Here is a 25,367-nt window from a genome sequence, read left to right as displayed (position 1 = left end):
CATTCAGCCTGGCGGCGGCTCGGTTTCACTATTAAAAACACTTTTATTCCCTCTACCAGAGTCTGCAGGAAAAGAAGAGCACGTGTCTGTGCGTGTGTGCACGCGTGCTCAGCCGTGCCCGACTCCTGGAAACCGCGTGGACTGTAGCCCCCCAGACTCCTCTGTCCATGGGATTCTCCAGGCAAGAATCCTGGAGTGGGTCGCCGTGCCCTCCTCCAATATACATCTGTAGGCTGAGAATACCCATAAACTGAGGGTTCATTAAGGGTGTTCAGGTTCACTCGCTCACCCACTGGACAACTACTTGTAGCATTTCAGGATGCGTGTCTGGAGAATCCCAGGGACAGAGGAGCCTGGAGGGCTACAGTCCACAGGGTCGCAGAGATTCAGACAGGACTGAGTAACTGATACCACTAGGCACCAAGTCCTGGGTCGTAGCTGTGACCTACGACGATGAGGTGCCCCTGTTCCCCGAGTCACCCTCTGGAAGGTGTTGGCAGGCCATAAGCACATTAACAAACAGGCCTGGTGATCATAGATTGTAGCTTTGATTAACAGATCAAAAGAGAGCGACAAAATGGAGGCAACTGAGGAAAAATGCAAGTGGCGCTTCTATCCAAATCCGTCTCACTAAGACCGGAGCGAAAGCTGGGACCAGCCGAGCTAATGCCTGCAGAGACTCCCCAGGGTCTACCAGACAGGTTTCCAAGCTCTCCCTGGTCCTGCAAGCCCGCTAGTGTGTGATCTACCACATAGCCCTCCAGCCTCAGCCCCCACATGCTTCGTAAAAACTCTTGATCCAGCCCTAACTAGGGTTCTGTGTTCATGACCTCACGGTTTCTCACACTGATCTAACTTCATGGACGGCTTCTTCAACCCACGTTTTTGTGTCCAAATCTTCCCACCCTTCCAGAGCCTTGGTGAACGCCCTCCTCTCCACAAAGTCTTTTTTCAAACTGCTTAGGTAACTTTCCTTCCTGGGATGCCCGTCTCAGCATGAACACACCTTTTCTCGTATGACCTGCTAATCTTTACCTTGTGCCCCAGTAATTTGCGTGTGCCCCCTGTTTCTCTTTATTGAGTGTGAACTCTCTGTAGATGGCTCTCTATTCTTTTTATCCTAACCATTCGTATCTCTTCTGGTTTCTTGCTGAAAGTTTTGCCAAGTGCTCCGTAAATACCTATCACACAAACAACTGAATGAAAGCCAGTCTCTAAATACAGAAGGAAAAGTGGCGTGTGTGTGTGTGTGTGTGTGTGTGTGTGTGTGCGCGTGCATGCATAGACAGTGGAGGGCTAGAGTGATGCATTGGGCTAGCAGTGAAGTGGGGAACAGCCCAGAGACTTAGATCACTAAACAATCATACTTTAAAAAATTGTTTTCTGCTCCCTTTTCATTATATTTGTCATCATCACTCCATGTTTGAGTCAACCCAGTGGAATTCAGTGTTAAGGTGGCCAGCCAAGTTCTCTGTTTGGTGCTGATAAAAGCAGGTGGATTTGCTTATGGGAGTGGGAATTATTTCCGGCCATAATGTCAGCCAACGGTCTATCTCTGTGAATGGAAAAGCCGGAGAAGTACATCCTACGTACCACGGAGTCAAAGCAGCACCTTTCCAGGGAAAGGACACCACGTGCCTGAGTTGGTTGGGCTCTTCCTTGCTGAATGCTTTGCGGAAGAGGATGCGGAACTCGTGGTGTCTCTCGGCCATCTGCATTTCTCACTTTAGAACACAAACACCAAAAGGGGTCTTGGGGAATCCTCTCGAGGACTCTGAAGCATTGAGAGGTAAAGTGATCAGTCTAGGACCTCACGGGTAGATTCGGGACTCTCAACACTAAACAGGGTCTATTTTGACACCACACTGTCTTAATCTCCATCATATCATCATTTTAAATGAGGAGAGTCCTCCACACCTCTTTGTCATGCTGTCTTTTAAGGATTTAGACAAATTGCTTCTAGGGGAAAAATAATCCCCTAATTACTAAGTTATGCAAATGAAAAAAAAGTCCTCAGAAAACCCTCCTGATGAAGCTTCACATCATGTCTGGCTCTAGGCCACCCAAAACAGAGGACGTAGGTGGTGTTTATCTCTTCACGTCTCTTTATGTTTCAAAATAACTGACTTTCAGGAAGAAGCACAACTGAAGCTGTCCCCAACATCACTCAGAGGGAACCGGGTGCGCTATGGGAAAGTGAAAAGAAAGAAAGAAAGAAGCGGGGGAGGGGGGAGGAACGCACGGACGCAGAGCAGAGCCAGGAAGGGGACAGGGCTGGAGGGCACAAGGGTTCCAGCAATAACAAGAGCTGACATTTGTTACATGTTAATTACACGGTATTGTCTTCTGGAGGTTAAATCAATCAGAAATTTCCTGTACAGCTAATAAAACTGGAACCCATCTGTGGTTTGCCAAGTCACGTTAGACACTGTCTCAGGACAGAGTCAGAATGCTCAGGCTTTAATTTGTTCTGGGCAGGAGAAATGAGAAACCACTTCTTCAACTGAATTAGGACTTGCCAGTGCTGTCCCATAGGGTGCAGATTGCAATAAAAAGGACTATTCTAGCTGCCGCTTATGGAAGGTGTGCTGTGTGCCGGGTGCTTTTCTAAGCACTTCACAATAGAATCTTATTTGTTTGAAACGGAATCTGATTCAGCCAAGCGTTATTATCTCCATTTTAGAGAAACAGGAACTGGATCTCAGAGAGGTGGAGTAAGCACTCAAGATCATACAGAGGGTAAATACTGCACTTAGAACTTGAACCCAAGTTTGTCTCACACGAAAAGCTCAGGTTATATCTAATATACTCCAGCGCACACATTTCAGTATCCAGCTAATAACAGATGATTTCAACTGAACACCAGTGAGACACTTTTTAAGGGTAAAATCTTATAGTATATCTACTTTAAAAATGTAGATTTCTGCAACTATTTCCTATGATTAATATGATCCTTCCCAAGAGAGAAGTTGCTTTGAATACTTAAACTGTAAGTGCCTCATGAAACAACCTGTTGTTTTCTTTATTGAAATAATTTACAGATGGTCAGTACCATGTTCATGCAAGATTAGATGAGCTGTAAGTGGTTTTAACTAAAGTTATCTCTTTACTAACACTGGTTTGAGTAAGAAAATCAGAAGAGGAATGGCTGGGCTCATTGAACGATGCATTTTAGGTTGGGCATTTACACACACTGGCTTTTGAGGCCTATCTCATGACTTCCCTGGTGGCTCAGACGGTGAAGCGTCTGCCTACAATGCGGGAGACCTAGGTTCAATCCCTGGGTCAGGAAGATCTCCTGGAAAAGGAAGTGGCAACCCACGCCAGTACTCTTGTCTGGAGAATCCCACAGACGGAGGAGCTTGGTAGGCTACAGTCCCTGGACTCACAAAGAGTCGGACACAACTGAGTGACTTAATTTTCACTTTCTTTCCTTCGTTCAGTTCAGTTCAGTTGCTCAGTTTGGTCTTACTCTTTGTGACCCCATGAACCGAGGCACACCAGGCCTCCCTGTCCATCACCAGCTCCTGGAGTCGACCCATACCCATGTCCATCAAGTCAGTGATGCCATCCAATCATCTCATCCTCTGTTGTCCCCTTCTCCTCCTGCCTTCAATCTTTCCCAGCATCAGGGTCTTTTCCAATGAGTCAGCTGTTCGCATCAGGTGGCCAAAGTATTGGAGTTGGTTTAGTTAGGGCTAAGCAATTAAAAATGCCAACAATTAATTTATTGCACTATGCTTTATGACCACATCAATTGTTAGACCAGACTCAGATTCAGAGATATTAAATGTAAGGAACACGCCTATCCTGGAATCCATAAAATATATTTACATGTTTGTTTGCTTTTTTGCCCCACCCAATATGTCTAGATACTGAATCAATAAGTGGGGCTAGAAAGTGTTTAATTTTGGATTTTAAAAGGTGATTATGAGGGTGGAAATCTGTGTCTTAGAAGGGTCTTGAGGACACAGAATTATTTCTATTTACCAAAAGTGGGATGATGAAGGTCCTTGTCAGTTCTTGCTCATTCTGCTGACTACTTCCATTAGGGAGAGGCTCAGAGATACTCAGTTAAAAAAACAAAAAAAAAACAAAAAAAAACACATGGAATTGCTGTACTTCATTTTCCTTTACATCTTTATTTTAATGTCTTATTTTCAAGGCTTCTAATGCTTGAAAACGGGTCTTTGAGATCAAAGGAAATACTCTGTGAAAACTATCTCATAGCTTCAAAAATTAAAGCCCCATTTTGGTAGGATCAACTTGCCAAAGGTTATTGTTGTTACTGAGGTTATCTGTTGCCTTTTTGAAGGCTGAGGTCCTAAATAAATTCTTGTTAAGGAGAAGTGAGTGACACAGCCCCAGTTCCCTCTCACATTTTGTCAGTCTGGCCCCCTATGAATCAGCCACAGGTCGCTTTCTCCTATTCCCTCGAGGCCCAGGCTGACTTGGCCCCATCCTTCCTCTTCTGTGGGGAACTGGCTTCCAGCAACCCGACAACTGCAGAGGCCCTTTAATTGGCTGCCTGATAAATGACAAGCTGTATTCTTTTTATGGGGATAATTCCCAGGCACCTGATTGGCTACATGGAAATGACAGTTACCGGAGGATTACTGGCTGGGCTGGAGCCTTGCTTATTAACCAACACAGGTGGGACTGGTATTTGTCAGCCTAAATTTCCTTCTGCATTCATCTTTGTTGTTCTTAGCAGACCTCTGGCTCACATCAAGATGTTGAAAGTGAATTCTTAAGCACGCACCAAGCCCGAAACTTGGTTTTTCTCCTGGGCAATGCTGCTACGAACAACAGACGGGGGGGAGAATCCGCAACATTACCCAAAAGAATCACGGCTCCAAAACTGATGAGTAAAAGTCAGTTCTGAAGACACGGAGACAGGGAATGGAATAACATAAGCTTTCAGATAACTAGACATGTAAATCCCAAGGTCAAAGTGATGGTGTCACTATCGTGACATCACCAAAGGATCAACCCTGTCTTAGCGTTTCCTTTTAGGTCATGTGCTTGGAAGACACTTGTCTTTTTCCTCTGGGACAAGCAGAAATTCGCTAATCAGGAGGTAAAGAGTTTTTGCTCATCTGCTTACACAGATTGTGGCCTGTTTGCCTCCCATTTCTAAGGATGAAATAGTTTGACACATCTTATTGCTGTAATGCTATGCACCACTATCATGCTTTCTTTTTTTCTAAGCCTATCATATACACTTTGCCTTCCAGCAACTGACAATATCGGTTTTACATGCATGCATGAAGGGTAACTAAAATTTGGCAAGAGGTTACAAGTGAGCTTTTTAAAAAAATTTTTCCATTTGAAGGAGGATAGCTTTGAACTCTTTCCACATTTCCTTTTAAAACATGCATGTGTGTGGCTTAGCCATGATATAAACTGAACGAGCCCAGCACACACTTTCTGTGAGTGTGTGCGGCTCGTCCAGGGTCTAGCCCCCATTCACGAGTGTGTCATCATGACACACGAGGCCACCAGCACCTTGCAAAGTGCTCTTCCCTCCTCTATGATTGCATCATCATTCCAGGGAGGTGAAACACTATTGTGAGGATAAATGTTAAATTATACATTTAAGAAAGCAGATTCTTCAGCAAAACTGGGGAAAGAGCCAAATTTGACTGACGCCCACTCAATAATATTTTTGTGCTTCAGTTACTCTTGCTTTTGACACTTAATTTCTTCCATTTCACAGAGTCCCCATGACTATTTAAACTAGTGAGAGTTCTTAATTGCAGTGCCTTGTCTGGGCTGCTCTCTTTCAATATTACTGAAGTTCAAAAGTCTGTCTTGACACTTCTCTGGTTCATTTGACCCCTTCCGTCTAATTAAATCTGAAATTGCTGTGCAGCCTAAGATTGAGGGCAAGAGGAGAAGGGGGTGACAGAGGATGGAGTGGCTGGATGGCATCCCTGACTCACAGGATAGGAGTTTGCGCAAATTTAGGGAGACAGGGAAGGACAGGGGAGACTGGCAAGCTGCTGTCCATACGGTCACAGGGAGTCAGGCACGGCAGGGCAACCGAACAACCACAGAGTCAGAATAGCAACCTGATTAAATGTATCTTCAGTGTTACGTGAAAAATGGTAACTCATGAGTTATTCGCGCAGTTTCACTTCTTCTTCCTGAAGCACCCCTATTTCTTCTGTCCCTACCTAGCTTCTGTAAAGACCTTTGACGTTAGCTCCAATTCTCTTTTTTCCTTGAAACCGCCAATTCCCCAGCAAACGGAGCGCTCTTACCTCCTTTTGTATATCATTTTTTTACAGCTTTATTTAGATGCTGCTATAAATGGGATAGGGCTTCCCTGGTGGCTCAAGGTGGTAAAGAATCTGCCTGCAATGCAGGAGACCTGGATTTGATGAGTTGGGAAGACACCCTGAGAAGGGCATGGCAACCCACTCCTGTATTCTTGCCTGGGAAATCCCATGGACAGAGGAGCCTGGAGGGCTACAGGCCATGGGGTCGCGCAGAGTTGGACAAGACTGAGTGACTAACATGTCTACTTCACTTTTCATAAACATTGTAATTAGCTCTCCTCTCTTTTACACTACTCTGTTTTCCCCAAATATAACAAAATGTATAAGTTATACATCCTTACAAGGAGAGGTTATCGGCATTGGAGAGAGCACAAGGAAATGGAGTTGGGAAGATCAAAGATTGAAATTTTCTCTGGGGTTTTCTAATTGTGTGACGCTAAACAGGTTGGTCCATCTAGTCAAGGCGATGGTTTTTCCTGTGGTCATGTATGGATGTGAGAGTTGGACTGTGAAGAAAGCTGAGTGCCGAAGAATTGATGCGTTTGAACTGTGGTGTTGGAGAAGACTCTTGAGAGTCCCTTGGACGGCAAGGAGATCCAACCAGTCCATTCTGAAGGAGACCACCCCTGGGATTTCTTTGGAAGGAATGGTGCTAAAGCTGAAGCTCCATGGCCACCTCATGCGAAGAGCTGACTCATTGGAAAAGAGTCTGATGCTGGGAGGGATTGGGGGCAGGAGGACAAGGGGACGACAGGATGAGATGGCTGGATGGCATCACTGACTCGATGGACGTGAGTCTGAGTGAACTCTGGGAGTTGGTGATGGACAGGGAGGCCTGGCATGCTGCGATTCATGGGGTCGCAAAGAGTCGGACACGACTAAAGGACTGAACTGAACTAAAACAGGTTGTCATTTCAGAATTGCTTTTATGGAAAATATAAATAGACAGACAGACAGTGAAAACCCCCTTTCAGGAGCACAGTCAGGGCCTAAAGAAGCTACGCGTGTAACTGCTTGGCGAGCTGCTGCGCAGTCCTCTGTGCGGTGAGTGCCGGCCCCCGCGCATCCTCGTATCCGCAGCGCACGGCTCCGGTTTTACCATCGGCCATTGAGAGCTAGCTTTGGGCTGATGTTGCTGCAACCATGGGTTTCTCTTACCCTCTCTCTCTCTCCCCCCAGCAACTTCTTTTTGTTAAAAGCTAGCCTGGTTCTCAGTAAGTCGAGCTCTTCGTTAGGAAACGCGTGCTGTTATCTTGAGGGGTGGATCAGGCAGCACCCAAGTATTCAGCAGCAGACGGGGTTGGGGGGAGGCCCCTGTATGGATCCTGCCGTCCAAGGTAGCCCCTTGCAGCCACTTTAGAATACGAAGGCTGAAGACGGAACGGAACGTGCGGCTCAACACTGCCAGCAGGCTGCCTCGCCCTTTCTATAATACAGTAACCCAGGGCTGGACAGAGACGATCCCTGTAAGGTAGGGTGCTGGGCCCACACCGGAGGCAGTGTGTCTGCGGCCTCCAGCCGGGAGGACCCCTCCCTCCCCTCTAGGCTGGGCTAGGCTTGGGCAGAGTCTTACGCGGGGTGGCTGGGCTCTGGGAGGCCTTTCTCCGAAGCACCTCTAGAGGGCATGGTAACTCTCCTCCTCCGGTTCGCAGTTAAGGGTTAGGGACCCGCTTCAAGCTGGAAAGTTAATCTGTTCTACGCAAAGCAGCAGGACTAAGGGGATTCAAAATTTAGTTGCAAGTAAATAATTTTTTTTTAAATTTCAGTTGCATATAATTTAGACCCAATATAAACTGATTAACCCCAGCGCCTAATACTTACAAAGTGCCTACTTTTTCTGTTGGCACAATTCTGCAACTGGACACGATGCTCGTTAAATGGAATCTCCACTCTTCAACAGTCAAAAGCTGACCTCTCTTCTCAGGTCAGCTGTGAGAGTAATTTAAGAATATGCAGCTTTATTTAAAAGAAATGTGCTTTGTCGCATTCCTAAAGGGGTGCTAAAAATTGCATCCTTGATAACTACATTAAAAATTTTTTTTAAATTTTAATGAAGAGCATCCTAATTTTCTGGGGCTAAATCAGTTTTCATATCACTGTTTCATATACAGATTTAAAACTGAATAATTTTTTTAAATTCATACATCCCCAGAAGCACAAGTGTAACTTTAATCACTGAATATTTATACTTACTAAAACTAATGTTATGCTAAACTGAAGAAAGGTCTGCTCTAAGCCTGTTTTATCATTTATAAATAAATAATATTGGTACAATTCTCATATGGTTGCTTATAAGATAATCTATGTGTAGCGCTTTGCACCATGCAAGCACCCAATAAGTATCAGTTATTATTTAAAAAGACAAAATTTTGTGGCACAATACTCTTAATCCTTTTCACAAGGCATTGCCTTATTACAAAGAGGCATCTGATTCTCATTATCCTAATATATTGGGTGTATTTACTGATTTTTTCTTTTTTTAGTTGCTCAGTCATGTCAGACTCTTTGCAACCCCATGAACTGTAGCCCACCAAGCTCCTCTGTCCATGGGGATTCTTCAGGCCAGAATACTGGAGTGGGTTGTCATTCCCTTCTCCAGAGGATCTTCCCAGCCCAGGGATCAAACTCGGGTCTCCTGCATTGTAGGCAGATACTTTACTGTCTGAGCCACCAGGGAAGCCCCTCAGACACATACAGGTATAGGACTCATAAGGAATGATTTTCCCATCAGGAACACACACACACACACACACACACACACACAGATCCCAAAGTGATCTTTGAGACCAAACATTAGACGGATAAAGGAGATGGATAACTTCTACATGCTCTTCTCTCAATCCCACCTGCCGTTCACGAAATCAAATTCGTCCTTGAGATGCTGTTGGTATCATTTAAAGGTGCAGCCATCACCTTACCCTCATCTCCTCCACCTAGAAGATAAAGAGCATCCGACTCAAGAGAGGCTCTCTGCAGCCCTCCCCCATGGCTTCCTTAGGTGCAGCCCCTTCCCACTCAGAGCCGACAGTGGATGGACTGGTACATAGGGAGATGATTTTTAACGCCGGGCTCTCTGGTCTCATCTAATTAATGTGTGAAACTCCACTTTCCTAAACGCTTTCCTTTGCTCACAGGTTTTGACATGTATGATGAATGTAAATTTATACTGTCCTTCAGTTCAGTTCAGTTCAGTTCAGTCGCTCAGTCGTGTCCAACTCTTTGTGACCCCATGAATCGCAGCACGCCAGGCCTCCCTGTCCATCACCAACTTCTGGAGTTCACTCAGACTCACGTCCATCGAGTCAGTGATGCCATCCAGCCATCTCATCCTCGGTCGTCCCCTTCTCCTCCTGCTCCCAATCCCTCCCAGCATCAGAGTCTTTTCCAATGAGTCAACTCTTCGCATGAGGTGGCCAAAGTACTGGAGCTTCAGCTTTAGCATCATTCCTTCCAAAGAAATCCCAGGATTGATCTCCTTCAGAATGGACTGGTTGGATCTCCTTGCAGTCCAAGGGACTCTCAAGAGTCTTCTCCAACACCACAGTTCAAAAGCATCAATTCTTCGGTGCTCGGCCTTCTTCACAGTCCAAGTCTCACATCCATACATGACCACAGGAAAAACCATAGCCTTGACTAGACGGACCTTAGTAGGCAAAGTAATGTCTCTGCTTTTGAATATGCTATCTAAGTTGATCATAACTTTTCTTCCCAGGAGTAAGCATCTTTTAATTTCATGGCTGCAGTCACCATCTGCAGTGATTTTGGAGCCCAAAAAAATAAAGTCTGACACTGTTTCCACTGTTTCCCCAACTATTTCCCATGAAGTGATGGGACCAGATGCCATGATCTTCGTTTTCTGAATGTTGAGCTTTAAGCCAACTTTTTCACTCTCCTCTTTCCTTTCATCAAGAGGCTTTTTAGCTCCTCTTCACTTTCTGACATAAGTGTGGTGTCATCTACATATCTGAGGTTATTGATATTTCTCCCGGCAAACTTGATTCCAGCTTGTGAGCCGCTATAAACTTAACACAAATGAAGAGCTTGATGGCTTATCAGTAAGACAGTCAGGGCAACAGAAGGCATTGACTTTCTGATAAAAGGACAAGAGTGAGAGCTATTTAAGAAGACACACAGCTGTGAGCTGTGTATGGTATGAGGACAATACCCGTATCTTTCAAGACTGCATTTCTGGTTGCTGACCATGTCTGTGGTCACCTCCTGGACCACAACTATTTGGGGGTCCCCTCCCCTCCTAACTTCAGCCCAGGCCACTCTTCTAGCCTTTGATGTGCAGACACACCCCCACAGGCACACACACCCGCTGCACTGATGTCTATGGGTGTTCGGGGCAGGCTTACGTGATTTGTGGCTTTGGCGGCCTGACTTGGGTTTTGCCCTTGAGAAAAACTTTGGTTCTGACGTGTGTATCTAGTAAATGAAGCATGGTAATGGCATAATTGGTACAGATCATGCTGTAACCCCAGATTGCACAGACACCTCAACACTGAGCTGACTTAGAAACGGCACGTTGTGCTTTGCCTCTGCTGACCCCGCCCCCCACCCATTGAGCCTCCCCTCCCGGGCGAGAGGCACAGGGTTGAGGTTGTCCAGGTTCTTGATGGTAGCGTCTATTCCAAGCAAACGTAACATGCTTACATAATAGAAACTGTGGGCTACACCTGAAGTGAAAATTATCATCCTGGAGATGATCTTTGCCAGGCTCCTCCCCGTCCTGGGAGGACCACTGCTTCAAAGCAGAGAGAGGCTCTGGGAGGTGTGAGAATATCCATTTCACTCAACGGAATACAAAAGTGCCCTTTGTTGGCTAGGAGGGTGGATCACACATACCATTGCCCTACTTAAGCTTAACCAAGAGAATGCCTTGTGGTTGTTCAGTCGCTCGGTCGTGTCCGACTCTGCGACCCCATGGGCTGCAGCACACCAGGCTCCCCTGTCCTTTATGACCTCCCAGAGTTTGCTCAAACTCATGTCCATTGAGTCGATGATGCCATCCAACCCTCTCATCCTCTGCCGCCCCCTTCTCCTCCTGCCCTCAATCTTCTCCAGCATCAGGGACCTTTCTAATGAGTTGGCTCTTCACATCAGGTGGTCAAAGTATTGGAGCTTCAGCATCAGTCCTTCCAACGAGTATTCAGGATTGATTTCTTTCAGTATGGACTGGTCTGATCTTGCAGTCCAAGGGACTCTAGAGTCTTCCTATGGAGGATACTTCAAATGTCCAGTTCAAAACCTTAACTTGAGCTGAGATGAGAAGATAGTCTTTAGGACCAAGGAGAGGATATCTGGATGGCAAGGAAGCTCTTTCTGGAGCCTGCTAATCAAAATAACTGATTTCAGGGACCCAGGGAATTCTGGGATCCCGAGAAGTGCATTTTGTGTATCTCAGCTTCAGAGAGAGTCTTATGCAGAAAGGCATGTGTTCTAAGGCACTTTGCTTCCAAGGAAGCTAACCGTCCCCCCCAGGGTTCGAGTGAAGAAAAAACCTGGTTTGCCCAGGAGTGTGGGGTTTGTGACTCACAAGACTTTCAGTCTGAAAACTGGGAAATTCCTGGGCAACTAAGATGAGGGCCTAAGAGTTGGCTTAGATCAAGCCGAGCTCTAGAAATACTGCGAGAAAAAGTCATTCTAACTGTCCGGTGACACAATCCTATCACCTCTTAGCAGTTAACTCTATGGCGCCTGGCCTTTCAATCATGATTTTCTACCCCAAGGAATATGTTATTTGCTTTCTCAGCGTCTTTATATGTTTCATTGTCACCTGGAAATCCACACTCTGAAAATTGCTTAAATCCCCAAGTAAAAATAGTCCTGAACTAGATGGCTCTCATTTTCCCAGTGTGTTTACCTCTTGGTCACTGACTACAGACGTTTTAAGTTAACGTGAACATGGCCAGGAAAAAAAAAATGCAGCTGTCTAATTCTTTGCAGGTTTTATTATATTATATAGGGACTATATCCCATTATAATAAAATGAGTTGGGTTTATTACATGCTAACAACAACAACAAAAATCACAAGTTGGACAGCAATTAGCTTGAATAGACATTTGTTTTATCCTTTTACTAGCAAAGCAATTGTAATTTTATGCTCCAGAAACTCTCATTCTTAAATGTTATGTCTGAGGTAGCTTTGCCAAACTGATGCTAATATTGTTATTAAGTAGATGGTAAATGTGCTCTTGAGGCCTCTTTGCTATAAAGGACGTGGGGTTTATAGCTAATACGAGTCTAGAGCTCATGTCTGCTCTTGTGTATGTTTTTAAGCTACAGAACAAACTGGCCATTTCTTTCACATGTGAGCCCATCTTCCAGTCTTTCCATCTGTCCATCCCTTCTCAAAATTCTCTTCCTGAGACAGGTTTTATGACGCACATTCCAAGGTAGGTAATAAATCAGTCGTTGCACTTGAATAGCTGGCGTTTGGAAAAGCAGTATAAAGGCCAACCCTGAATATTCGCTGGATGGACTGATGCTCAAAGCTCTAATACTTTGGCCACCTGATGGGAAGAGCTGTCTCACTGGAAAAAACCCGGATGCTGGGAAAGACTGAAGGCAAAAGAAGAGAGTGGCAGAGGATGAGACGGTTAGACGGCATTACCAGTTCAGTGGACGTGAATTTGAGCAAACTCCAGGAGGTAGTGGAGGCCAGAGAAGCCTGTGTGCTGTAGTCCAGGGGCTCGCAGTCACACGCGTGACTCAGTGGCTGGACAGCCACCTGGAGGCGGAGCTTTCAGACCATGACCAGAGCCTCCTGGGGGGCAGGAGATTTCCACGGGGTCTGATCACTCTTCCAAAAGGCCCAGACACCACGTGCCCCCATGAGAGCAGCTGGCCCTTCTCTGCTCCGTCTCTCCTCAGTGACCACGTTAGAACGCCAATGTGCCCTTGACAGGGAAGACCCCAGCCACCCCAGCTGGCCCATCAGTTAGTCTTTCCATGGACGACAGCATGCCTCCTTCAAGGTCCTGCCTTCGGTGACGATGACCTCTCCACCCACTCTAGCACCGCTGACAGACTCCGAACCCACAGTCAAACTCAGAAACGTCTGGTGCCTGTCATCAGACACTCCTTACTTTCATACATAGGCAAACGGCTTTTCAGGAACAACAGCAAGAGGAAAGAAAAATGGAAGAGCTCCGTGAGATTATTTTGTTAATCAGTCCAATGGTGGTTAAATCCAAGGTGTGTGTGTTTTAGAAGGAGGTGTTAAAAGCAGCCCTTGATTCATACACTCACACACACTTACATATGCACATATACATATATAGTGACATGGAGTGAATTTTCTCCCGAATTTCCATTTTTGTCTTACATATCAAGTTTTTCTTATCAGAAGTGCTACATTCTCAGGCAAAACCAGAAACACTGTTGTAGCACTCCACTCTAAACTCAGTTATTTGCTTGCAAATATTTTAACCTCATCCATTTCTAATGTGAGGTCTGCAGATGTGGGTCAGAAGGCTGGGATCTCAGAGGAACCATCTAGTCCCTGAAAGAGTCTAGCCAACAGCCTTGAGAGGTGGGGCTGAGGCCTGTTTTCTGGGTTCACAGCATCATGTCAGATATTTTCTGTTTATATTTTATACGGTACAAGGTAGATTATAATTCACCCAGATTTTGGAGAAGGAAATGGCAACCCTCTCCAGTGTTCTTGCGTGGAGAATCCCAGGGACAGGGGAGCCTGGTGGGCTGCTGTCCATGGGGTCGCACAGAGTCAGACACGACTGAAGCAACTAAGCATGCATGCATCCATGCATTGGAGAAGGAAGTGGCAACTCACTCCAGTGTTCTTGCCTGGAGAATCCCAGGGACAGAGGAGTCTGGTGGGCTGCCATCTATGGGGTCACACAGAGCTGGACATGACTGGCGCAACTTAGCGCAGCAGCAGCACCCAGATTTTATCAATTTCACTTTCAATGGCTTCTTTAGTTACAAAATTCCATTTTGCTAATGTACTTAGTATTTCTAGTAAATATAATTTAGGCCAGAAGCCAGCCATTTATCAAAAGTGAGCTCTCATTCACCCATTCATTGGTGTCCCCTGACATCCCCTTGGAATACAATATAAATATACAAATTGATTATTTGCTACTGGGCCTTTAGAAGTATATGAAGTCAAGGGCACAGTCATTATTGAAGTGGGTCAAACAAAACTAGAGTTAAGGTATTTGGACCAAAGGGACAAGTAGCTACCTCTTCTCCCAGAAACAAATTGGACATGAAAGTAAATTCGTTCTAAAAATAACATAGACATATCATATGTATACAGCATATTTAAGCATGCCCTGAGAGCTGGTAATCAGGTTCAGCTTTACACCTCATGAGCAGTTGATAAAACTTAGTGATATAACTAATGCTGAAATAACTTTTGGTATCAAAAAAGCTGGACTTTGATTTCAGACATGTTACCAAAAGCGTGTGTGTGTGTGTGTGTGTGTGTGTGTATAAAATATATGTGCATGCTACGTGCTAATTCACTTCCGTCATGTCTGACTCTTTGCGACCCCATGGACTGTAGCTCACCAGGCTCCTCTGTGGGATTTTCCAGGCAAGAATATTGGAATGGGTTGCCAACCCCTCCCCCAAGGGATCTTCCCAGAGCAGGGATCGAACCTGCCTCTCTTTTATCTCCTGCACTGGTAGGCAGGTTCTTGAGTAGGAGTGCCGGCTGGGAAGCCCTTTCATCCACACCTCTTTGGATGAAAGATACTGAAATAAAAAAAAGAGAAAAACTGAACAATGTTAACACTATGATTATTTTCTATCCTCTTTAGCATTACTGAAGCCAAACAATCAAGCAACTAATTCTGCTGGTAATATACACGCATCATATCAATTTAAATTTAACAAATCCAGGTAACCAATTGGCTATACAAATCTGTTTCATTATCAAAATTGATGCACACTCAAGTTCACGGACCTGATCTTTTAGGTGCATTATACGAGAAGAAAACAGCTGACTGGCCCATGAAATACAGTGCTGTGCCGTCCCGTCTTGAGAGAGTGCTGGCCTGCTTGCTGTGAGCTGAGTATATCCTCCTTAGTGAAATAACGATCGGGATGATTAACGGCCTCTAGGTACTGGTGTGTACTTCTTCCCACGTACACACCCAGTGCATTAACCTTCACACTTCAAGTGGGTCGAACGAGCGCAAAGAAGACATTGAGGGAAGGAGAGACGATCACTGGAAAAACAGATCCACACGGGAGGCTGCAATCTGCCTCCGGGGAAATGGCTTACTGTGAACACAGGGTCCTGAAGGCCACCGCGGCCACACCACCGTGCTCTGCTGCCGGGGGCTCAGCCATGGTTCTGAAACAATGCTGGCTACAGCGGTCGTTCACAGCGTGCAAGAAGCACGGTGCCAAGAGGTGGAAATGGTCAGTGATATCATTCGTGCTATTCTGCGGATTTCTCGAGAAGCCGCACCCTGGTCAGAAGTCTTTTGGTCTCTCCCGTTATTGTAGACCGACGTAGAAAGTGAAATTAGACCATTTAGAGTAAGCCCTCCCTTCTGAGAAACCAACCCCCAAACACATTCATATAGTAAACACTTTGCTATCCTTGACATTTTATGTTCAAAGTTGATTTATTTACTGAAAACAAGTGATGGAAAAGAAACCGACGGACAAGACCTGGGACAATACATGTCAGACGGATGACTCTTCCCTTCGCTCCCTCTTTCTCTGAGGATGAAAGTTACACACGAGCCTGGGATAAACCAAAGTGATAAGAACTTTTTGTTTGTCTAGCTGTGCGTTTGATTTGCTTTCAAGTGACAAATAAAACTAAGGAAACATTTGAATGTAAGTTACAGAGTTTTGTGATTTACCCTGTGGATCTCGGCAATTGATCTGGTTTCCCTGCCATCAACCATAAAGGTTATAAATATCTGTTAGTGCAAGACGATCGATGGACATATGGCACTCGTGTGTGTTTGTGTGAATGTGAGCATGTGTTTACACACAGCCTCGATCTAATTAGAACACCAGTGGCCCCTTTAAATCTTTCAAACATATTCAGGCTAGCCTCCTTTATTAACTTGGCAAAGGATTTTTAGCAGGCTTAGAGCAAACACCATAATTTTTATTACGTAACAAAATTATATCACTGGAAATGCAACCAGCAATACCGTCGAGTGATTTCAGTCATAGGGAGTATTCTATTTAAAGTATTTAACAGATTGTTAACAAGCTATTTAACAATATTTTAGTGTTTCAGCATTATGACAAGTATATTAATACTACCTTGTGAAAGCCTTGTGACTGCTGACCAGTAAAAACATATGAGTTGGGAGATTCCTGAGGATGAGCTGCTTCGAGGTTTCTCACCATGGACACCAGAGATGTTCTCTGTCATGGAGGCCGCCCCGTGCCCTGGAAACTGAGGCAGTCGCCCAGGCTCTGCTCACTGAGTGCCACTCCACTCTGAGCTGGGCCTACAGAACCATCTCCAGTTGCAAAACAACCCCTAGGGAGCAACGTCGCCAAAAGCTGAAGACCATGAGCTGAAAGAAATCCAACCCAGAAGTGGTTTTGTCTGCTTTTTCTCAAAGTCTTTACAGATGGAGTTTTTAGTTGCATCTAAGAAAAGTTTATGGGCACCACCTTCCCAAAAGTATAGAGGTGAGCATAAATGGCATTGGGTTTTTTTTCAACATGAGATGTTAGATTAAGTCGAGAAAGTACCAGATGAGGGCAGAGACCCAGTTAGACAACCTCCTTAAAAAAGGCTCAACACATTTTAAAAAGATCTGAGTTGAAGGTCTCTTCACATTTCACAAGAAAGATGAACTGCAAATTCTAAGTGCTGTGACTGACAGCAGACATCCTGGTGTTCAAGGATCCGTGGCTGCCTTCTTATCCAGACAAGTTCTACGAGTGAAGAGGCAGAACCCAGGCAAGATTAAAACAGAACCAATCAAACAGAAATAACTACCTCGGTTAGTCACAGGTTCTTAGAGATGACCTGTAGGGATATAGGGCTTAGTAGAGGATTGCAGAAGAAAGCTGAGAAGGTGCTCATTAAGAGTGGAGACTTCCCTGGTGGTCCAGTGGTGAAGAATCCACTTGCCAATTCAGGGAACATGGATTTGGTACCTGGTCTCCATGGGGCGGCTGAGCCCGTGAGTCACAGCTCCTGAAACCTGTGCTCGGCAAGGAGAAGCCCGAGACCTGTAGCTGCAGAGGAGTCCCCAGGGGCCGCAGCTAGAGAAAAGCCCGCTCACGGCGACCGAGACCCAGCACAGCACAAGTTAATGGTTCTTTGTTTGTTTGTTTGAAGAGTGAAGGGAACTCATGCTTTCCTTGCGTTGAACATCTCAGCTACATTTCAGGAACGCAGCGCTGTTGCAGATGAAAGCCATCTCTTTTCTGACCCAATGCCCAGCAGGGCTGCACACAAAACCCAGTGTTCAGTCACGTTTCCTGATTTTGGTAAACAAAAGAGTGTCTCTAGGAACCCCATGCTTCTTCCCATTTGAAGAGTCCTAGGCAGGAGGTATAAAATCTGTTATTGTCAAGAAAGCAGAGCCTTTCACCCAAGCCATGTGCCCCTGATCCTGGCAGACTGGATGTAATTCCTTTACTATCAAAAGATACAAGGGACTGTCTGGGACTGTCCTGCTTACAATTTTCCTCAGGGAGGACCTGACTTTGCCGCAACTCTATATCACAAGAGTCCATCCTCAAATTGCTTAAATGCGAGATCATCACTAAACTTGTGTGTGTGCTATGGAACACAGGAAACAAAAGGCAAGTTTATAAGGCCAGTCGTGCTATTGGCTAGCTTATAAGCTTGCTTCAAGGCTCAGTTATTTGATGTCAGCTTATGGAAAATAAAAAACGGGGCACGTGGGTGGCAGGCTGGCATCACGCGACTTGCCCAGTTGCTACCAAAGACCCAAGCGACTGAGAATTAAGGAGGAACAGCATGACCCCTAATCAGCAGATAAGTTATAAAGCTGGGGTTACTGCTGATATCCAGATAACCAGAGAAGAAAATTTACAAACAAGACATCAAGGATTTCATACAGAGAAAGTTCACGGAACTTCGCACTTGCTTCAAGGATCAATGGGTTCCCACTGCAGTTGCCAAAATATCCCTAAATCTTAGTAGGCTCTAGAAAATGTTCCTGGTTCCTGCCTCTTTCCCCAAAACACTTTGTTCAATACTATTCAGCCACATGTTTGGTTTTTTTTTTTTTTATGGCCACTTCTCTTCTAGCTTCAGGATTTTGTATTTGCCATCTTTTCAGATGCCATCCCCCCAAATTTTCCACATCAGGTGCCCACCAATCACTGGATGTGCTTTTAACTCAAATGTCCCCCCTCCAGAGAAACTTTCTCATCTTGTCCTCCAAGCTAGTTTCCACCCCCTCCCCTCGCCACACCCACATTCTCTATGGCTCACCTTCAGCCTCATTATCTGGCTTTATCTTTCTCCTAAAAGTTATCACATTCTGAAATTACCTTAATATACATTTGATGACATGTTTCTTGCTGGCCTCTGCTGGAACCTAATCACTGACCATTCAGGACTATTGTCCATATGTTCTCAACCCTTGAGAGGAGCTGAAAGCTATAGCTTTCGGAAAGTAGAGCTGAAACCTAGTGATAGCCAGTACAGAGGGGAGTGCAGAGCTCTTCTTTTTATTGTTATATGAAACTCCTATCTGAAGTAACATGGAATGGATAGTATATAGAGAGGGAAATGTCCCAGGTCAAGCAGTACTAGGCTTGAATAACACAGAGTTGGCTTGGGGACGGTCCCCTGCGAGCCTTGCAAAGAGGCAACACGGACATTACTCAGAGCGTTGATGCACCATAGGAACAGTCTTCCATTTTATATAAAGGAAGGGGGCAGTAGGGTCCAGGCTCCAGTAAACTCGGGCGTGCCATCCTGAGCATCTGGGGCGCTCTCGCTGAGAGGTTGGCCCTTTCTGCCTGAGTCCCTGAAAAATATGATTTAGCAAGTAACTTCTCTATTTTGATCACGAAGGACAGCTAGGCAAAATCTGGAGAGTCTGAGTCATTTATGAGATGAAAGGGCATAAAACAGAAGTGGTCAAATGAAAACACTTTTGAAATGTAGACATTAAATGTGAACAAGCGGGATCTGAGGCTCTTAATTTCATAGAAATGATCTGCTTTACTGCTAACCCTTCTCAAGTGCCCGTTAGTTAAGAGATAAGACTCTGAGCAGAATCTGTAACTGGGCCTCCACGATTCAAAGAAGCCAATAGCAAAAGTTTGTTGCAACTGCAGGCAGATAGCTGAGGAATTAGAAGGCCAGGTTGGTTGTGAAAACAGACCACAACAATACAGACTCTGATAAAGACTCTGAAAGAATCTTTATACTTCAGACTACAGGCTCTGCAATCACGCACATTGCCTTCACGCCCAGACAGAGGTATCTTCCAGCAGGCGGGATTCTGGGGCTTGTGGGAGGGCCAGATAGTCAGTGAGAAAGACACGTATCAGAAGGCGGTGCAGGAGAGGGGAAGCTCGTGAACAGCTGTGGGGGCCTGCTGAACGCAGGCAGCTGGAGGGGAGTGCAGGATGTCTGAGACGCTCCAATTGCCCTAATCGGCCCTGAGAGAGGGGGGGCAAGAACAGGGTGCTTCCTCAGTGGGCACAAAAGCTCAGGTCCCGAGGAGAGCTGTGCCTCAGGGAGGGGCTCTGGGCAGAAGACGAAGAGAAGCTTAGCAAGCTGTCTGAGGAATCCAAGTTGAAATTTCAGTTGAATACTTTACTTCCCACCGACGTTTCACACCCAATGACTTGGCTTTGACTAAATGATTGGCTTTAGACATCATTCTTGCATTTGAAACAACCAACTCATTGGACATGAATCTGAAGAAAATTCCAGGAAACAGTGGAAGACAGAGGCATGCTGCAGTCCACGGGGTCGCAAAGAGTCGGACAGAGCTTAGCAACTGAACAATAGCAACAGAAGCATTTGTCCCGTTATCCTTATTTTTCAACCAAATAATCCATGCCTGGAATATGCTGAATTAGCATATAGTCAAATCAAATTAGCAAGCATTTACGGAATGACTCCAGACCCTAAACTCTTCAAGAGCTGAGGTCATCTCTGGTTTTGTTCACGGTCCTCTCAGGACAGACGATGTAGTACACGCTTACGGTAGAACCGCTGATTGAATGAATAATTGGGTTAATTAGTTTTCATTGCCAGCCCATGTGTTTTCCAGATTTACATCTCCTTTAATTAGGCGAACTTTCCCTTGAGGTTCTAGAACTACAACCACAGATGTGCGCTAAGGTTGAGGCAAGGCCAATAGAGTGAGTGGTAACTTCTTGATCTAAGCAAAAAAAAAAAAATTTTTTTTTTTTTGCAGCTAACAAATTTTGCAGCATCTATCAAGAGCAGAAACAATTCCTAGAGCATTTAGATGTACCAGTATATAAAATGCAATTCTCAGAAAGCTCTGACCTTAAAATATGGAGGGACTCACTTGGCATTAAATGAAGTAGTGAGAAGTTCCAGGCATCTGGGTCCAAGTGATGTATCAGAAGGAAGAGCATGATATGGCTCATTCAATTAATGACCTAATTAACATTTTAAGACGAGAGATTTTGGTGGGACTGCCATGAAATTTGAGGAACTTTTTTTTTCAAAATGAAACTGGCTCTCAGTATGTGGTTACTCATAAAGAAAGGGAAACGTTTTAGGATAGCCATGGGTATTTTTAAAAATGGTGCCCATTTAAAAGGCCATAAGGTTGATGCAGTTTTCCAGGGCTGCTTTGAGCTTTCCCACTGAGCGGTCACTAGGTCATTGGGCCAGGCCTCCTCTTGCCTGACCATTATAATTTCACCAGATTTGCTTCTAAAAATAGACCTTTGGAGGATTAGTGATAGTTAGTCACTATCAGCTTCTTCCTGAGATAACTGGGCTTTCACGTAAGGTGCCAAAAGCACCTCCTCGGGAACTTAGGTTTCCGTGTGTTCACAGAGCAAGTCTATGTGTGAAGTCACCCTGCCACAGCCCGGGTTTTCTGCCTTGGCTGAACCAGCAGTGGAAGATCCTTTATTTTGTGGTCCTCAGGCTTCCCTCCAGAGACAGCTGTTGGTGACCATCGTGTTGCTTTCCTGTGGACAGTGCCTCCTTGTGCAGGGACGGCACCCCTGGGATCCTTAGAGTATGTACTCAGTGGTAATGAGTCCATCTGTCAAGGCAGGGGACACAGGAGACCTGAGTTTGATCCCTGGGTTGGGATGGTCCCCTGGAGGAGGAAAAAGGCAACCCACCCCAGTATTCTTGCCTGGAGAATCCCATGGAGAGAGGAGCCTGGCGGACTACAGTCCATGGGGTCGCACAGAATCGGACACAACTGAGCGGCTAAAACAAGTCAGACTTGAACCTGCCCCTGGCCTGCTGACGTCTCACCCCGCCCCCTGCTCTCTGAGAGACACGCCTGAAGTGAGGAGTCCCTTTCTCAGGAGAGTCGCCTGTGCTTCCACAGGGATAGGAGTGGGAGCCTAGAAAGAAGCGGGTGTCTCAGGGAACACAGTCTACACAGATTGAAGCCAACCGAATTGAAACCACTCCAGGGGTTCTGCAGTGTAACCAGCGGAGGCCAATGTACCAATCCCTGACACGCAAGCTTATCGAGATCCATGGGACTGGAAAAATCAAGAGATTTAGGGGTTCCAGCTTTACTCCTAACTTCAGTTCAGTTCAGTCTCTCAGCCGTGCCCAACTCTTTGTGACCCCATGAACTGTAGCCTACCAGTCTCCTCCATCCGTGGGATTTTACAGGCAAGAGAACCGGAGTAGGTTGCCATTTCCTTCTCCAGGAGATCTTCCCAACCTAGCGACTGAATCTGCATTGTAGGCAGATGCTTTACCGCCTGAGCAAGGTGCCTCCGATTCCTTGCATCCACTCAAATCTAGAGGTTAAATCTGTATTCAAAGGACCACAGGGCCGGAGGTCAGGAAACCTGCCTTTTAAGTAAGTCTATCTTATTCATTCCCATCACAAAGATTAAGTTCCTAATATAAGCCAAGAGCTAAAATACCTTGTAACTCTGCTAGCACTCCATTCTCATCTACAGAATGACGAGGGCTTCCCAGGCGGCTCAGTGGTAAAGGCTCTACCTGCCATTATAGGAGACAAGGGTTGGATCCCTGATCCGGGGAGATCCCAGATGCCAAGGAGCTACTAAGCCCAGGCACCGCAACTACTGAGCCTGCGCGCTAGAGCCCAGCAGCGGCAACTCCTGAAGCCCGTGCACCCTAGGGCCCCTGCTCTGCAACAGGGACTTGAGCCTGTGCTCAAGCAGCAACGAAGACCCAGTGCAGCCAAAACTAAAAATAATCAAATAAAATCAAAAATAAATAAATGAATGTACTTTTCAAAAAAAATTTGTTTTTAAAGAGAACCAGACATAAAGAAGGAATAATACAGTCCTGGGAAAAATCTTTGCAAATTAAAGGTTGTGTGGTTTTTTTGTTTTTGCTATAGATTTCTAGGAGCCCCTTATATACTTTGGAAACTAAACGCTCATCAGCTATTCTATCTGATTGTGAAGGTTGCCTTCGTTGCCTTTGTTGTGCAGAGCCTTTTCTGTTTGATGTAGCACCACAACAGTTTTGCTATTTCGTTCTCTGCTTTCAGTGTCATATCCGTGAAACCATGGTCGAGACCAGTGTTCTGAACTGTTTCTGCTATGTGTTCTGCTAGGAGTTTTAAAGTTTGAGGTCTTTTAAGTCTTTAACTCAATTTGAGTTGGTTTTTGTCTTATGGTGCAAAAAAAAGGCTCTAATTTTATCTCAAATCTGTAGAATGACTATTATCAAACAGCAACAGCAAAACAAGCAAACACAAGCAACAAGTGTTGGCAAGGACATGGAAACACAGGCACCCTCATACACTTCTGTTGAGGATATGAAATGGTGCAGCCACAAGGGAAAGCAGTACTGAGACGCCTTCAGTTCAGTTCAGTTCAGTCGCTCAGTCGTGTCCGACTCTCTGCGACCCCGAGAACTGAGGCACGCCAGGCCTCCCTGTCCATCACCAACTCCCGCAGTTCACTCAAACTCACATCCATCGAGTCGGTGATGCCATCCAGCCATCTCATCCTCTGTCATCCCCATCTCCCCCTGCCCCCAATCCCTCCCAGCATCAGACTCTTTTCCAATGAGTCAACTCTTCGCATCAGGTGGCCAAAGTGCTGGAGTTTCAGTTTTAGCATCAGTCCTTCCAGTGAACATCCAGGACTGATCTCCTTTAGCATGGACTGGTTGGATCTCCTTGCAGTCCAAGGGACTCTCAGGAGTCTTCTCCAACACCACAGTTCAAAAGCATCAATTCTTCGGCACTCAGCTTTCTTCACAGTCCAACTCTCACATCCATACATGACCACAGGAAAAACCATAGCCTTGACTAGACGGACCTTTCTTGGCAAAGTAACGTCTCTGCTTTTTAATATGCTGTCTAGGTTGGTCATGACTTTCCTTCCAAGGAGTAACTGTCTTTTAATTTCATGGCTGCAGTCATCATCTGCAGTGATTTTCGAGCCCCCCAAAATAAAGTCTGACACTGTTGCAGTAAATATTTTTTATCACATTTAAGTGTCTAGTACTTTTTGGAAAACGATTCACTTGCCCTACTGCACAAGGCTCTCCTGGATTGCCCTGCAGGTTCAGGATAAAGTTCCTGTTCTTGCATCTCAGCCAAGAGAGCACAGGGCTGTGCAAGCTCAGTCTGCAGCCACTGGCACTCGGGAAACCCGGCTTGTCCCTTTCTCTCCCACCATGCTGGTGTATTTCTAGTTGCCTAGGAACAATGGAGTATTTCACATTCATTTGCTCATGTTCACCCTGCTTCTCTTTCTGAGAATGCTCTCCCCTCCTCCCCCATTTTGTCTGACTGGGGCCATACTGATACTGCCTGAGATTCATCCCAAGTGACGTCTGCTGACACGAAGAACCAAGCCCAGAAGCCAGGAAAGTCTACGCAAGCCTCGTCTCTCCATCCCAGCCTCGGCCAAGCCCAAGCACGTTCCTTCCCGTCTGTTCTCACCGTCCCACACGTTCTCCATCTGAGCCCTTTTCTCCCTTAAATCGATAAACCTCTCACAGGCAGAGACCTCTCTTATAGACCTTCTTATCCTTGACGAAATCGTGGTCGCGTCTGACTGACCCCATGGGCTGCAGCACTTCAGGCCTCCCTGTCCTTCACCATCTCCCAGAGTTTGCTCAGGCTCATGTCCATTGGGCTTCCCTGGTGGCTCAGAGGGTAAAGCATCTGCCTGTGATGCGGAAGACCCAGGTTCAATCCCTGGGTTGGGAAGATCCCCTGGAGAAGGAAATGGCAGCCCACTCCAGTATTCTTGCCTGGAGAATCCCATGGACAGAGGAGCCTGGTGGGCTACAGTCCATGGGGTCGCAAAGAGTCGGACACAACTGAGCAACTACACTTTTCCTAGACACATGTGGCGGCCTTAGGCGTGTGCTAGTCATTCGGTAAATGTCTACTGAACAAATGCACAGATTTCTTTCAGTCCAAAGACTTTCTCCATTTGCTTAAATGTATATAATCCACATAAATCAGTATTCTGACGTTCGAAAAGACAAAACAGAGCCTGAGATGGAACCCAGAAATTCTGATCTGTGGTCACTGAGGGAAACGATTTTTTTCCTACTCAACTGATAAAAATAGTATGCTTTGAGGCATAATGTGATTTAGAAACTAACTGCTATTATCTTGGTTTGAATTATATTCAAAACTGAGTCATAAAACTGGATTAGAAAAGCAGAGTTGTGAAATTAACTCTACTGCCTATACAAAGTTTATTGTCTTTTTAATTAAAATGTGTGGTGTTTTAACTAAAATATATAGAATTTTATGCTTTAGAAAGTCCAGTGGCTGGGACAGGGAAAGTATTTGATAAGTGTATCTTGGTTTAATTAATAAAAGTGAGCTGAGGAATGAATGAAAGTCAAGTTGACACCATTCCTCTGAGTTTACAGATGATAAAGTGGGTAACCAAATAGTTTCAGAACAATGACAAATAAATCCAACGTGGCTCTTGGA

The 25,367-nt window shown here is 45.4% G+C and overlaps 1 non-coding gene across 1 annotated transcript; it reads left to right on the top strand.

The window, feature by feature from the left end:
* The first annotated feature begins 24,551 nt into the window (after positions 1 to 24,551).
* TRNAH-GUG (transfer RNA histidin (anticodon GUG)) lies at positions 24,552 to 24,623 on the top strand. Its single transcript has one exon. It is a non-coding gene; the product is annotated as a tRNA-His (tRNA).
* Positions 24,624 to 25,367: the final 744 nt, after the last annotated feature.

Source organism: Ovis canadensis, chromosome 11, assembly GCF_042477335.2.
Source record: "Ovis canadensis isolate MfBH-ARS-UI-01 breed Bighorn chromosome 11, ARS-UI_OviCan_v2, whole genome shotgun sequence".
NCBI lineage: Eukaryota > Metazoa > Chordata > Mammalia > Artiodactyla > Bovidae > Ovis > Ovis canadensis.
Note: the sequence above shows the minus strand (reverse complement) of the source record. Positions and strands in the feature narration are given on the sequence as shown.